The sequence below is a fragment of the Euphorbia lathyris genome, chromosome 9, assembly GCF_963576675.1.
Source record: "Euphorbia lathyris chromosome 9, ddEupLath1.1, whole genome shotgun sequence".
NCBI classification, from domain to species: Eukaryota; Viridiplantae; Streptophyta; class Magnoliopsida; order Malpighiales; family Euphorbiaceae; genus Euphorbia; species Euphorbia lathyris.
In genome coordinates this window covers 65,872,728-65,885,417 of record NC_088918.1, presented here as the reverse complement: position 1 = coordinate 65,885,417, position 12,690 = coordinate 65,872,728, and the positions used below count along the sequence as shown (strand labels likewise).

General features: G+C 32.7%; 1 non-coding gene across 1 annotated transcript; it reads right to left on the bottom strand.

Annotated features, from left to right (window-relative positions):
• Nucleotides 1–12,592: 12,592 nt before the first annotated feature.
• Nucleotides 12,593–12,665, bottom strand: TRNAE-CUC (transfer RNA glutamic acid (anticodon CUC)). The gene has a single exon. It is a non-coding gene; the product is annotated as a tRNA-Glu (tRNA).
• Nucleotides 12,666–12,690: the final 25 nt, after the last annotated feature.

Below are 12,690 nucleotides of genomic sequence, written 5' to 3'. Positions count from 1 at the left end.
GAGCAGGTGAAGCTATTGGCCAATATGACCCGATTTAAAACCTCATAGTTACTAATTACTATGAGTTAAATTAATTTTTTTAAATTAAGATATTTACTTCATGAATATTCATGCAAGAAGCATGACTACTTTATCTATGAAATTGTGAATTATTGTTATTCAAAGAATCCTAGCAAGCTGTTTTTGTGAAATGCTTCTAATGCAGGCTTATCTAGCTATCAATTCTATCATTCTATTGATTCTCAAAAAGGGGAGAAAGGTTTTATGATTGTGATTGGTTGTTGATATAAATTACGCCATTTGCATTGATTGGTTTAGTCACAGTTAAGCTCGTAAAATTGTTATGAATAATTAATGGGTTCAATGATAGTTAAGTTCATATGTTTGATAAGCCGATATTATAATAGATAATTAGTTTTTTGATTGATTGCTTGCTACCTATATTAATGGTGTGTGATAATTTATGATGATTAAAACTATAATGAAATGAAAGTTGATGGGTTAGCTGATGAAAACTTTTTGCTAATTTGTGCCTCTTTGTAGTAGAAGATACTTAAGATAAGTAATAATGAGATCTTTTTTTCTTTGATAGATTATGGCGAGTGTAAGCAAACCTAAGAGGTACGTTAGCAAAAGACGGGTGATCTTCCAACATCACCCACCTATCTTAAATGATTATTCTGATGAAGATACAATTTCTCCATCAAAGGGTCAAGAATTGCCTAATTAAGTTCAAATAAAGGTAATAATATATTATTTGTGTATCATTTACCTTTTGTTTTCCTATTAGAATGTATAATATTAATTTAATTTTGTTTAATAGATGGATGGAGACAAATTTTGCGGGGAAATATTGCATATGGTGCTGGCCTTAATGATACAAGTGCAAATGCGACTGGACATACACCGTCTTCAACCACATTAGCAAACAGTACATCCTATTTGAGTTTTGTTAATTTCCTAATATAATTTTTATACAAGTAGACTATTTGCAATAGCCAATAATTATTTTATTTTGTCAATTTAGATATGAGAAATAAAAGAGTTAGAGCGGAACTTCCTCATACATCTACTCATATTCATGATGAATGTTTCAATTCTTCATAACGTCCATCTACTTTGGGTATGGTTGTGGTTATTATAATTATCATAAATTGAGTTTTATTTATGCATATATATTGATATAAATGTGTTCTAATTTTTTGTTTTTTATGCAATGTTAGATATAATGAAACGTAATTTGAGGAGCAATGCACATAATGAAGTGGTTAATGATGTGGGTGCAAATCGTTTATAAGGTTTCGACCATCTACAATCTAATAATCATGTTGATAATACTCAATTTAGATATCATTGTCTATCAAGCGCTGAAAATTCATATATCGTTCAAGGTTTATTTCATTTTTTTAATAATCTTTAATAACTATTGCTTCAATCAAAATATCTCATTTTGTTTTTTAATGAATTCCTGTTGTTTCATATTTTTTAGGGAGATCAACTAGTGGTTGGGGAGCATACAAAGGCATGGATCTCGATAAACTCACCGAGGGAAGAAAAAATAAATTAATCGTTTTCATCCCACCAGGTAAATATTTTAGACCGATTGGGAAGCACTGTAATAAATTATCATCATGGTTAGGTTACTGTGCTAGAATTTGTGGACCACCGGCCGAGCCTTGGGAAAAGAAGTATAGACACAAATTGTGGGCTATGGTTCAGGTAAACCCTTTATTGTTTGTAGGTCTAATATTTATTATTGTAGTAAATGTTAGACTAAATTGAATGAACTTACATATTTTACAGGACTATTTTGATGTTAGTATTGATAGTCCTGAAAAGTGGAAGAAGCTTGAAGAATCTGGAAAAGTGGAGCCTGACACGTCAGACATGAAAAGAGCCAAATTTGAGTATTTTTGTTTCTGCCAAATGCAGACATCGTATCGTAGGTGGAAACATAAGTTGCATAATCAATATTGCATGTATCCACACGATGATGGACGTTTGAAACATGTTCCTGGAGAACTATCTCCTGAAGCTTGGAAAAACATGCTTAAAGTGTTTGTAAATGAGGATTTTCAGGTTCGTAACTGATTTTTTAGTTTGATTTATTATGTATTAGTACTAATTATATTTTGAATGAATGTTACAATACATTTTATTAATTTGTAGGAACGAAGTTCTATTAATTTAACCAATCGTGGCTTTCACATAGTGGTTGCTTCAACTGGTCCAAAACCTTTTACACAGATAAAGTATGAAATGGTAAATGTATAGGACAACTGTTATCAAATTTACTTTAAATGTTATGGACATTTTGTTTAAGATACTGTCTTATTAATGCTGAAGATGGATGAGGAGTTAGGCGAATTGCCAAAGGCGTCTGATGTGTGGAAGGCCACTTATGGAATTTCGGATGATCACGGACAAACTGCATTCCATGATTCAGAATCAAGAAGGATTTATGTGAGTAATTCATTCTTTTCATAACTCATTTCCTAGTTTGTATTATAATATAGTTTGAGTATATAATGTCCTAGTTAAAAAAACACTAAGTTATTTTTCATAAAACCAATAATCTATTGATCTAAGTTTTAAAATGTCAACATGGACTCAGATGAGATAAATAGAAAGTTTAGAGACTATCTGTGCATAATATTTCAACAGTATTTGAACTTACCCTTTGTCCCTCTAGCTTTAAGGATGATAAGCCCAAAATATACCTAAAATAACATTAATAATTACGTTAGTTTTGTATTGAAATCATGTTAATTATATTCATTTAGAATACTTTTACGTCTATATTTGTTTCTATTGTGCAAGGTACTTAATTATTTGGAAAAATCCAAATAGGAGCTAAAACGGAGCAAAGACGAGAGAGAAATCATATATACGAGCTAAAAGGCACGTACAATTCAGAGACCGAAATGAAGAGTTGGGAAACAGTCTTGGAACAGAGACAAAAGTCTCTATCACAACCGAGATTCCCAATATCTCGGTCATGACACGTGTTTTTCAGACATGAAAACGCGCATTCGTGCATAATTCTCCCTCAACCTAAAGTCGCGACCGAGATTCCAAGAATCTCGACAGAAACATCAACTTTTCTGCACAGATTTCACATGTTTTAATTCAAAACAACGCGTTTGTTCGTCCGGATAGAAACGACTCTTCACCAGCAGACACGACACTTCAAATAAAACCCTTCAGCAATTATAAATAGAGCATACATTTTCAGAAATAAGAGTTGGATATTTTTGTTGAAGAAACTCTAATTCAGAAAAGAGTTAGATAGTTATATTTAGTTTTTCAATTCTGTAAAAGCAAACTTGTTGTACACAAGTTGTTCATTAGTTTAAATACAAACACAGTTTCATTAGTTTAAGTTCGAGAATTGTTCGAAGATTAGTTTACATTCTATAGTGGATTCAGCGAGAAGAACCAGCGGCTGAAGCGCCTCAGGGTTTGACAAGCCTACGAAGTTTGAGGAAAGGATTGACAACCTGGAACTCAAATTAGTTAAAATGCTATCCAAGCTTATTCTTCTCTGTTAACTTGTGACGATTCATATTTCATTAATAAATTATGTTTTCAATTCAATATATTTTCTACTGTTGTTATTTTCAAGTTTAATCCAGCGATATTCTTTAAAGTAATAAACTAGTGTTTTTGATTAAAAACCTTTTTACACAAAATATATTTTAAAGGAAACTTTGTTGAACACTTAAAATAATTAGGATTTATGGATGACATGATTGATAGCTCGGCTTATCAAACATAGAACACCAATTTGATTAAGGTAGCAATCTGTTCCGACCGTAGAAAGATTGTCCGCAGTTCGAAGCCCGTTAATTGCATTAAATGATAAGATATTATATATTCATAATCTAATCAAAGTTATAAGTTGCTTTCTTGCTTTATGCAAGCGAATTTTGAATTCTTCTTATTCTTAAACTTAAGTTCCTGTAATTATAATCCAAACTGTTGACATAAGTGGATTCTAAGTCACAACAATATATTCCATTCAAACCAAACAAAATCGATTTTCTAATTAAACCTAAAGAAAGTGAATTTAATCTGAATTAAATAAGTTTTTACAAAATAAGCGTTCCTATGGGTTCGATATCTTTTATTACTACAAGCGTAAACCGTGCACTTGCAAAAATCGCTCAACAAAGGACTTAACTAAGTTGAACAAAAGTTGAAGGGCTCAAAATGATACTTACAATGTTTGTGCTTTAATGAATTCTTTACAACATAATTAATAGGGGACTAGTTTGAATCCATCATAAATATGGATATAGTTTCAAGCCGTGTCTTGCATTTGGTATTAATTATTGTACATAATGTAGGAATATATGCAAAGGATTGAGAATCAACCAGTCAATGACAATAAACCTGTTCCCACATAAGATCATGTGCTACAATAGGTATTAGGAGTTAGATCGTGACATGCTCATAGTAAAGGATTCAGATATAAAGCAAGTACTAAAGGAATGGCGTCTAGTAGTAAAATGATGAAGTAAATAAGCTAAAAAAGAGGTTGCAAGACTTACATCTGAATTAAAGGCACAAGAAGAGCATAGAAATGGGCAAGAAGAACATGAACGAGAGCGAGTTGAGGCCATGGTGGAACAAAATAAGATGTTTGATTCATATTGCAAAAGGATGGATATCATATTTAAAGACAACAGCTTAATGGGTACACAAAATACTTTGGTAAGTAGGATTTAAGTAAACACATTTGGTTTTGAATTGATGAGTGTATCCTATTACTGATTGGTTGGTTTTGGCTTTTCAATTTTGTAAGATGTTGATCTCAATTGATGGACATATGAAGGTTGTCTGGTGAAAAGTTGATGGCTACATTAATTTAGTTTTAAATAGTCACTCAAATTATATTTTTTTATTAATAAATAGAACTGCTATTATAGTTTTAATGTCGGCCTTGGTAATATGAAAATTTTAAATTTATCTAAAATTGATATAGTTTTTTTCTTCTATTGATTGATATGATTTTTAATTCATATAGTATGATTTAAGAATCTCTTGAAGTTTGTTACAGAAACACATTTAGTTTGAGTTATACTTAGCCAAATTATCTTCTGATCCTGATATAGAACTTAGAGGCCACCGATATGTGTTGGGCTTTTTTCGTTCTGTGGTGTGGTTCAACTGTCATTTAATTCTGAATTTGAACCTCACAGAGAATGAATTTGTTGTGTGCCATAGTTCTGATAGTGATTGATTAGATTACTTGATTCTTGTTAATTTATGGAAGAGGCATCATGCTTCTCTTCTGAAGGGTGTTATTGTATCATTTAAATGGTTTGCTAAATGATAAAAATGAGTAGAGATTTCTCTTTGTATACTTGTAATGGAAAATTTGACAATGTGTGAATACAAGAGAAAATAATGAATAGTGGCATTTTCTCCAAACAAAAAAAGATCAATTTCAATAAAGATATTAAATAAAATTCAGAGGAATTGAAGAAAATATAAGTACTGTCCAAATTTGTTTATGAACTTCAATTTTGTATATGTTTTAACATATCTAAAATCTTCTAAACTAGAGACAGTTCTAAATTCCAATCATTAAAATATATTGCTTTGATGTAAACATTTAGGGTATTTTTTGCCCTTTATCCCTAAAAAAGGCAACATGAGTAGGGTAAAGAGGAAATTGAATGTATAGGGTATTTTTGGGAAAGTTTATTTATTTAGGTTTGAAAGGTATTGTATCAACATATCACAACTCAAATTCAATTTAAATAAACCCCAACCCGAATGCATCCCCTCCTATCACACCGCCCCTTATATTTGATGATTGCATGCACTGATTTCATCCTCCTGTTCCATTCCCAACTGATTCCTAGCTAATATCAAATATCATCACATGATTTATGCGACTTCATCCCCAAATGATTGCGCTCCAATTTATGTGATTTCATCTACTAATTTCTTGCTTTCCGATTTCTGTGGACTGATTCCGGCGATTTTCACATAGTCTGATTGATTACTTCCTCTCCCTCTACCTATCGTGATTACGCATTGCTCTTGGGAAAACAGCTCCGCTCAAGGTTTTCTTCCAATTTGATATATCTTTGTTATAACTTACATGTTGCGTACATATCAAAATTAGTGAGCGACGTGATTCAATGTCCTTGCAAAAGATGTAGAAATCTTGCGTATAATGATGAATCAACGGTTAGATATCACTTGTTGAGATTTGGGATTATGACAACCTATACAGTTTGGTATGTTCATGGAGAGTCTTCAAATGAAGAACATGGTAATGAAGATCTAAATTACAATGATAATGATTTTGATGATGATAAGGTTGGATTGGCCAATGACATATATAGTTGAACACGATAATTCAAACGATGTTATTCGGAAATTAATGAGATGCTAGGAGAACCGGAAGGGGATGTTGTTAAATTTTATGGATTACTAAATGAAGCTAAGGAAAAATTGCATTCGAGGTGTGAACTCTCAAAATTGGCTACTATTGTCAAGTTACTACACATGAAGAGTTTTCATAAATGGACAAATAAAGCTTTTGATGATTTACTTAGTTTACTAAGAGAGATAATGCCGAATGGGAAGCATAGTATGCCAGAGTCTTATAGTAGTTCAAAGAAATATATCCGTCGTTTGAGTCTTAATTATGAAAAATATGATGTATATGAAAATCACTACACTTTATACCAATGTTATCAGAACCGGACCGGACATCAAACCGGATTTGTAACTGGGTCACGGGTCATTTGGTCGGATCGGATAGCTCGGATCGGTCGGACCGGATGACGTAATAAATAAATAAATAATATTTATATATTAAATATATAAATAAAATTAATTTGAAATTATTTTTGTAAATTATATATTATTTTTTTAAATATATATCAACATGGCATGGCATGGCTTGTGAATATTTTGTAACAAAGATATTAACTATTATAATATATAATAATGTTCAAAGGGTATAGTGGGAATAATAAGAAGTTATAGTGGGAAGAATATGTGAGGAAAGTTTGAGGTTATAGTGGGAATATATATGATCACGTTTAAAGAAGTGTGACATAAAACCAAATATCCCACATCGGAAATATGAGGCGAAGGAGTCCATACTGAGTTATTATAAATAAAAATAATGCCCAAAGGAGTGAAGATAGCAAGTGGTGAAAACTGCTGACTGCGTCAATAATTATTGCGCATGAAGGAGCAGTTATTAAACTGGGATTTTAATTTTTAATTTTAATTTTTTTTAATAAATTGCTAAAAACCGGGGTTGCACCGGTTCCCGGTCTGACCTCCGGGCGCCGGTCCAACCCCGATTCCCACCGGTTTGTTGGAGATCCAACAAACCAGTGCAGCTCGGACTGAACCTCTTGTCGGTTTCCGGTTGGACCGATCGGACCGGCCGGTCCGATCCGAGTTTGATAACATTGCTTTATACTGGGGCCTATCTGCAAATGCGACCTCTTGTCAAATATGTGGGTTGTCTAGGTGGAAGTCTAATGATAGTTTGAAAGACAATAAGAAGATTCCATATGAAGTGTTGCAGTATTTTCCGCTAAAACCAAGGTTGTTTATGTCTAGAGAGATGGCATCAAACATGCGATGGCATAAAGAAAAGAGGGTTGATGATGGAATTATGAGACACCCAGCTGATAGTCCTGCATGGAAATCCTTCAGTGAGCAACATGAACTTTTTGCAAGTGATCCTCGTAATGTTAGAATGGGTTTGACAACTGACGGTTTTCAACCTTTTGGAAACTTGAGCTCTCAACACAACATTTGGCCTATAATTCTCATCCCTTATAACTTGCCTCCTTGGTTGTGTATAAAACAATTGAACTTGATAGTATCAATGATTATACCGGGTAAGCATAGTCTAGGAATGGGCATAAACATTTTTTTGCAACCTCTAATTGCTGAATTGAAAGAGCTATAGGTGGATGGTGTATATACATATGATGCTCACAAAAAGAAGAATTTTACATTACGTGCATCAATCATTTGGACTATCAAGACTTTCCAGCATATGCAGATTTATCTGGGTGGTCAACAAAAGGTTATAAGGAGTGTCTTGTTTGCCATAAGCACAAAAGTGCTAAATACCTTTCCGCTTTAAGGAAATTATGTTATATGGATCATAGGAGATTTTTTCCTACTATTCATAAATGGCGTAAGAACACAAGGTCATTTAATGGTTTAATCGAAGTGAGAAAGAAGCCAATGCCATTATTAGGTGAAGATGTGCTAATGGAATTTGAAACCTTCACTCAGTTGCCATTTAATAGAGGCGTGAAAAGGAAATATGATGATTCAAATAGTTTCAAAAATTGGAGAAAGAAGAGTATATTTTTTGAGTTGCCTTATTGGAAAACTCTTCTTATTTGCCATAATTTGGATGTCATGCATATCGAGAAGAATGTTTGTGAAAATATGTTGGGGACTGTGATGAACATCAAAGGGAAAACCAAAGATACTCTAAACAGCCGATATAATTTGGTTAATATGGGTATCAGACATGAGCTTCATCCGATTGTGACTGGTAATAAAGCACGTATTCCATTGGCGCGTTGTGTGCTCTCTGAAAATGACAAGGCTGCTTTATGTAATATGTTGGCTAACTTGAAGACGCTAGATTGTTATTTATGAAAAATATCTAGGTGTGTTAAGGTCAAGGAACGTAAAATTTCAGGCATAAAAAGTCATGATTGCTATGTTTTCGTACAAAAGGTCCTCCCTATAGCCATTAGAGGGTTCCTACCAAAAGATGTCGTTGAGCCCCTTATTGAGTTAGGTGCATTTTTCTGTGTTATATGCAATAAGAGTTTGGAAATGTCTGAATTTGATCGTTTTGAGAAGCAAATTCCGTTAATTTTATGCAAGCTGGAGACAATTTTTCCACCTTCATTTTTCGATGTTATGGTGCATTTAGTTGTCCACCTAGCATATGAGGCAAAGATTGCCGATCCTATCCAATATAGGTGGATGTATTTTGTAGAGAGAGACTTACATACGAAAAAATTAAATGTTCGTAATAAGGCAAAGCCAGAAGGATCAATCACAGAAGCATATATTGCCTACGAGTGCTTAACTTTTTGTTCAAGATATTTGGTAGGAATTAACACGATCTTCAATCAAAATCCTAGGAATTTTGAAGGGATCGATGAAAATGGATGTGATAATGAGTTGGCAATATTCAGGATAGCTGGCCGACCATTAGGGAAAGGCGATTTCAAATTGCTAAATGATGATTGGAAACACAAGGCACATCTTTACACCCTCAACAACTATGAACAAGTGTGGCCATATGCCGAGTAAAAACTATAAATTTTATTTGAATAAATAACTATAGTTTGTTTATTGTTTATATATTTATTCTTTTTTTATTTTCAATTGGTACATGAAGTACAAGAGTTCATTACCAAAGATGAGTAATAGATAGTTGAAGAACCGTTATAATGCAGAATTTCCAAAATGGTTATGTGATCATGTATGTGAATAGGTACATGCATTATTATAATTTGTTTGAGGATATAACTCTTTAAAAAATCTACTAAATTACATTTATATTATTGATTAACTTGCAAGTCTCCGAATTAAATGAAAATAGTGTTGTTTCTAAGGATCTTTTCAATCTAGTTGCGGGTCCATATCCACGCTACAAGTCTTAGTCTGCTCACATTGTGAATGGATATCGGTTTTATACTTTTAATCGTCAAATAAATCGTAAAGCTCAAAATTCGGGAGTCTTGTCAAGGGGTGATGATAATTCTTTCGATAAAGAGTACTATGGAACTTTGACAGATGTTTGGGAGATCTAGTACTCGGGAATGAATTGTGTTTACTTATTAAAATGTGACTGGTTTGATGTAAGGTGTAAAGGAAGTGGATATATAGTAGACGATTTCTCGATCACAAGTGTCAATGCTAATGATCGATTAAATACGAATGGACCATTTATCTTAGCTTGCCAAGCTGAGCAAGTATTTTATGTTGAAGATCCGAAAAACCCAAATTGGCTTTGTTGTGGTGAAAAATCAACCTAGATATATATATAAATTGCCAGTTCAATCGGTAGAGGATATTTCTGAAAATGGAGATGATGATGCTTTCCACTAATTTTCATGCAACAAGACCTTTAGATGATGAAGAAGCCATGGAGAACGACATTGTTATTGGGTTTGAAGTACCAACTCTTCCAATTGCCAATGAAATGGAAGAAACAAATCCACTCAACATAGTTGATTATATTAATATGAATACGATCGAGTTGAAACTGATGAAGAAATTAGCGAAGATGAAGATGTCAACAATATAAATACTTATGAAGATGACAACGATGATGATTATAGGTAATATGCAAAGGTAATTTTTCCATTTCATCATATATTTTAACGTTCATTACATACTTTTGTACTAGTATTAGTCTACCATTATATTTTGACAATCTGAATTAATGGTTTTGTTGAAAATTAACTGTGATTTCAGAATTCATGTATGAAGTGCTTATGTTTTTTTATCAACGATTTCGAAGTATGTTTCTTAAATTGTTCTGGTGAAAAGATATTGCTGCACTACTGATGTTATGGTTTCATTTATGCATATTTATCTTAGGGTTTAAACGTAGGATAAGATGATCTTTATGTGTGTTGTGTTGTGATTTGTTGTGCTACGCGGTTTTGTCAGTAAAATATGAGTATTCTGCCATTGGGATTAGTAGTGATGTTACATAATATGTCATGACGAGACCCTTATCTATAAAACCAATGAAACTAAGGGTGTCAAAACTGTGAGTAATATAAAAACTATTGTTTGGTCTTAATTATTAGGATTGTCCTGCTAAAATTCACCTTGCCTATTACGTACTGTCTAAAAAATCTGACAGCCTTATTACATTACTTACTGCATCCAAATTGTGGGATGTGAGAGACATATGAGCTTTACATATATACTAAGAGTCTAGCTAAGATTTGTTCAGCTAACATATACTTCAATGCACTCTACTTTAGCAACTGCTGGTGGATAATCTAAAAGGCAAGTTAAAAATGACTTTAAGCCTTTTGTCCTTATAGCCGAAATTAGTTCTTAGAGGAAGTGGGCTAAGGTTAGATGTTTAGGCACACATGCACCAATGCTTTCGTGTGGTGTTAATGAGAGACATGCACTTTTTTCGAATGGAAAGGAAAGAAACAATAGCACACAATTTCATACCACATGTGTTTAGTGACCCTGAGATAGAAAATGTACGATCTAAACTTATCATAGTGCGACACTTGTTTTGCAAAACTATGATTTTGTTGAAATTTTATCTTGATCACCATTGACTTGTACTAAAGTATAATATGATATGACTATCTTGAAAGAGCCATGACCAATTCAGCCTGAAATGGACCAAACGTACACGTGAGTTAGATTATGATGGAAGAAATATAGTAAATGAAAAGGATTTGATGCGTTCACATCTTCAAGTTTATATGTTTCATTATCCGGACAATTGTTCATAACGTGTGTAATTATGAAAATAGAAAACTGTAGAGATCAAATAAATTACAGTGAACGCGATATGAGATCTAAGATAAAGCATACAATTTTTTCAATACATGTTCATCAAAAAGCTATATATCCATAACATATGTATAGTAATAGTACCAAATACGATACATGTTAATCGAGAGACGATGTATCCTCTACTGGTGTACAACACTAGAGTTCTCGATGGTATGCCGATCCCATGGACTATTTGCAAGTATAAATGAGACAAAGTAAGGAATATGTTTACTTATGTGAGGATGGGAAATATTGTAAATATATTGGGATCAAATATATTCTGTTTGTAACTTAGAAGGACCAGATGAAGGTTATGTGGTAATAAGGGTTTGATCTAATTACATGTTTTAAATAGACACCCATACCCACCTAACACCATAAAAGATGCATCTCCCTCTCTAACCCTAACCATCCCTCTCTTTCACACGCACACACATAGTTTATACTTAGTTTGTGAAGTGATCACATCTCCTCCGAAATAACTTTAGTGTAAGAATCGTGTGATCAGCAATACGAGATCGAAAGTTGATTTTTCCGCTGCAACAATCTAACAGTAATCTATGCTATAAAAAGTAACCCTACCGTGCTTAATGATATAATCAAACTTGTTCAAGCTATCATTTCGTTATTTTTCAACGGATTTCTATTGATTTAGACTTGTAAAATGATTAAGAATTATTAATTTTTTGTGTTTACAAATTTATCAAGAAGTTAATATTGCATAAGAAAGAAAAGAAAGTCCTAGTAAAAATATATTAATTTAATTTAGTGAACATGATTAAACGTCTAAAGATTTATTAATTTGCTTACCAAACAAAGATTTATTTATCTATTTTTTTTTTTTTTTTTGTGTTTTACAAATTTACCATCTCCAATAAAATTTTGCACGATAATGAATAGATTTGACAAATATTGTTGTTGGGTTTAGGTAACCTGTATGCAATATCAAATTACACTGGTGTTTGACTAGAAAACATCTATCAAAAAAGAAAAAAAAAAAAAGCTTATCAGAAAATAAAAAAGATGATTCCGTTGCCGGGAATCGAACCCGGGTCTCTCGGGTGAGAGCCGAGTATCCTAACCGACTAGACTACAACGGAAAGATGTTAATTTGAATTTCAAATA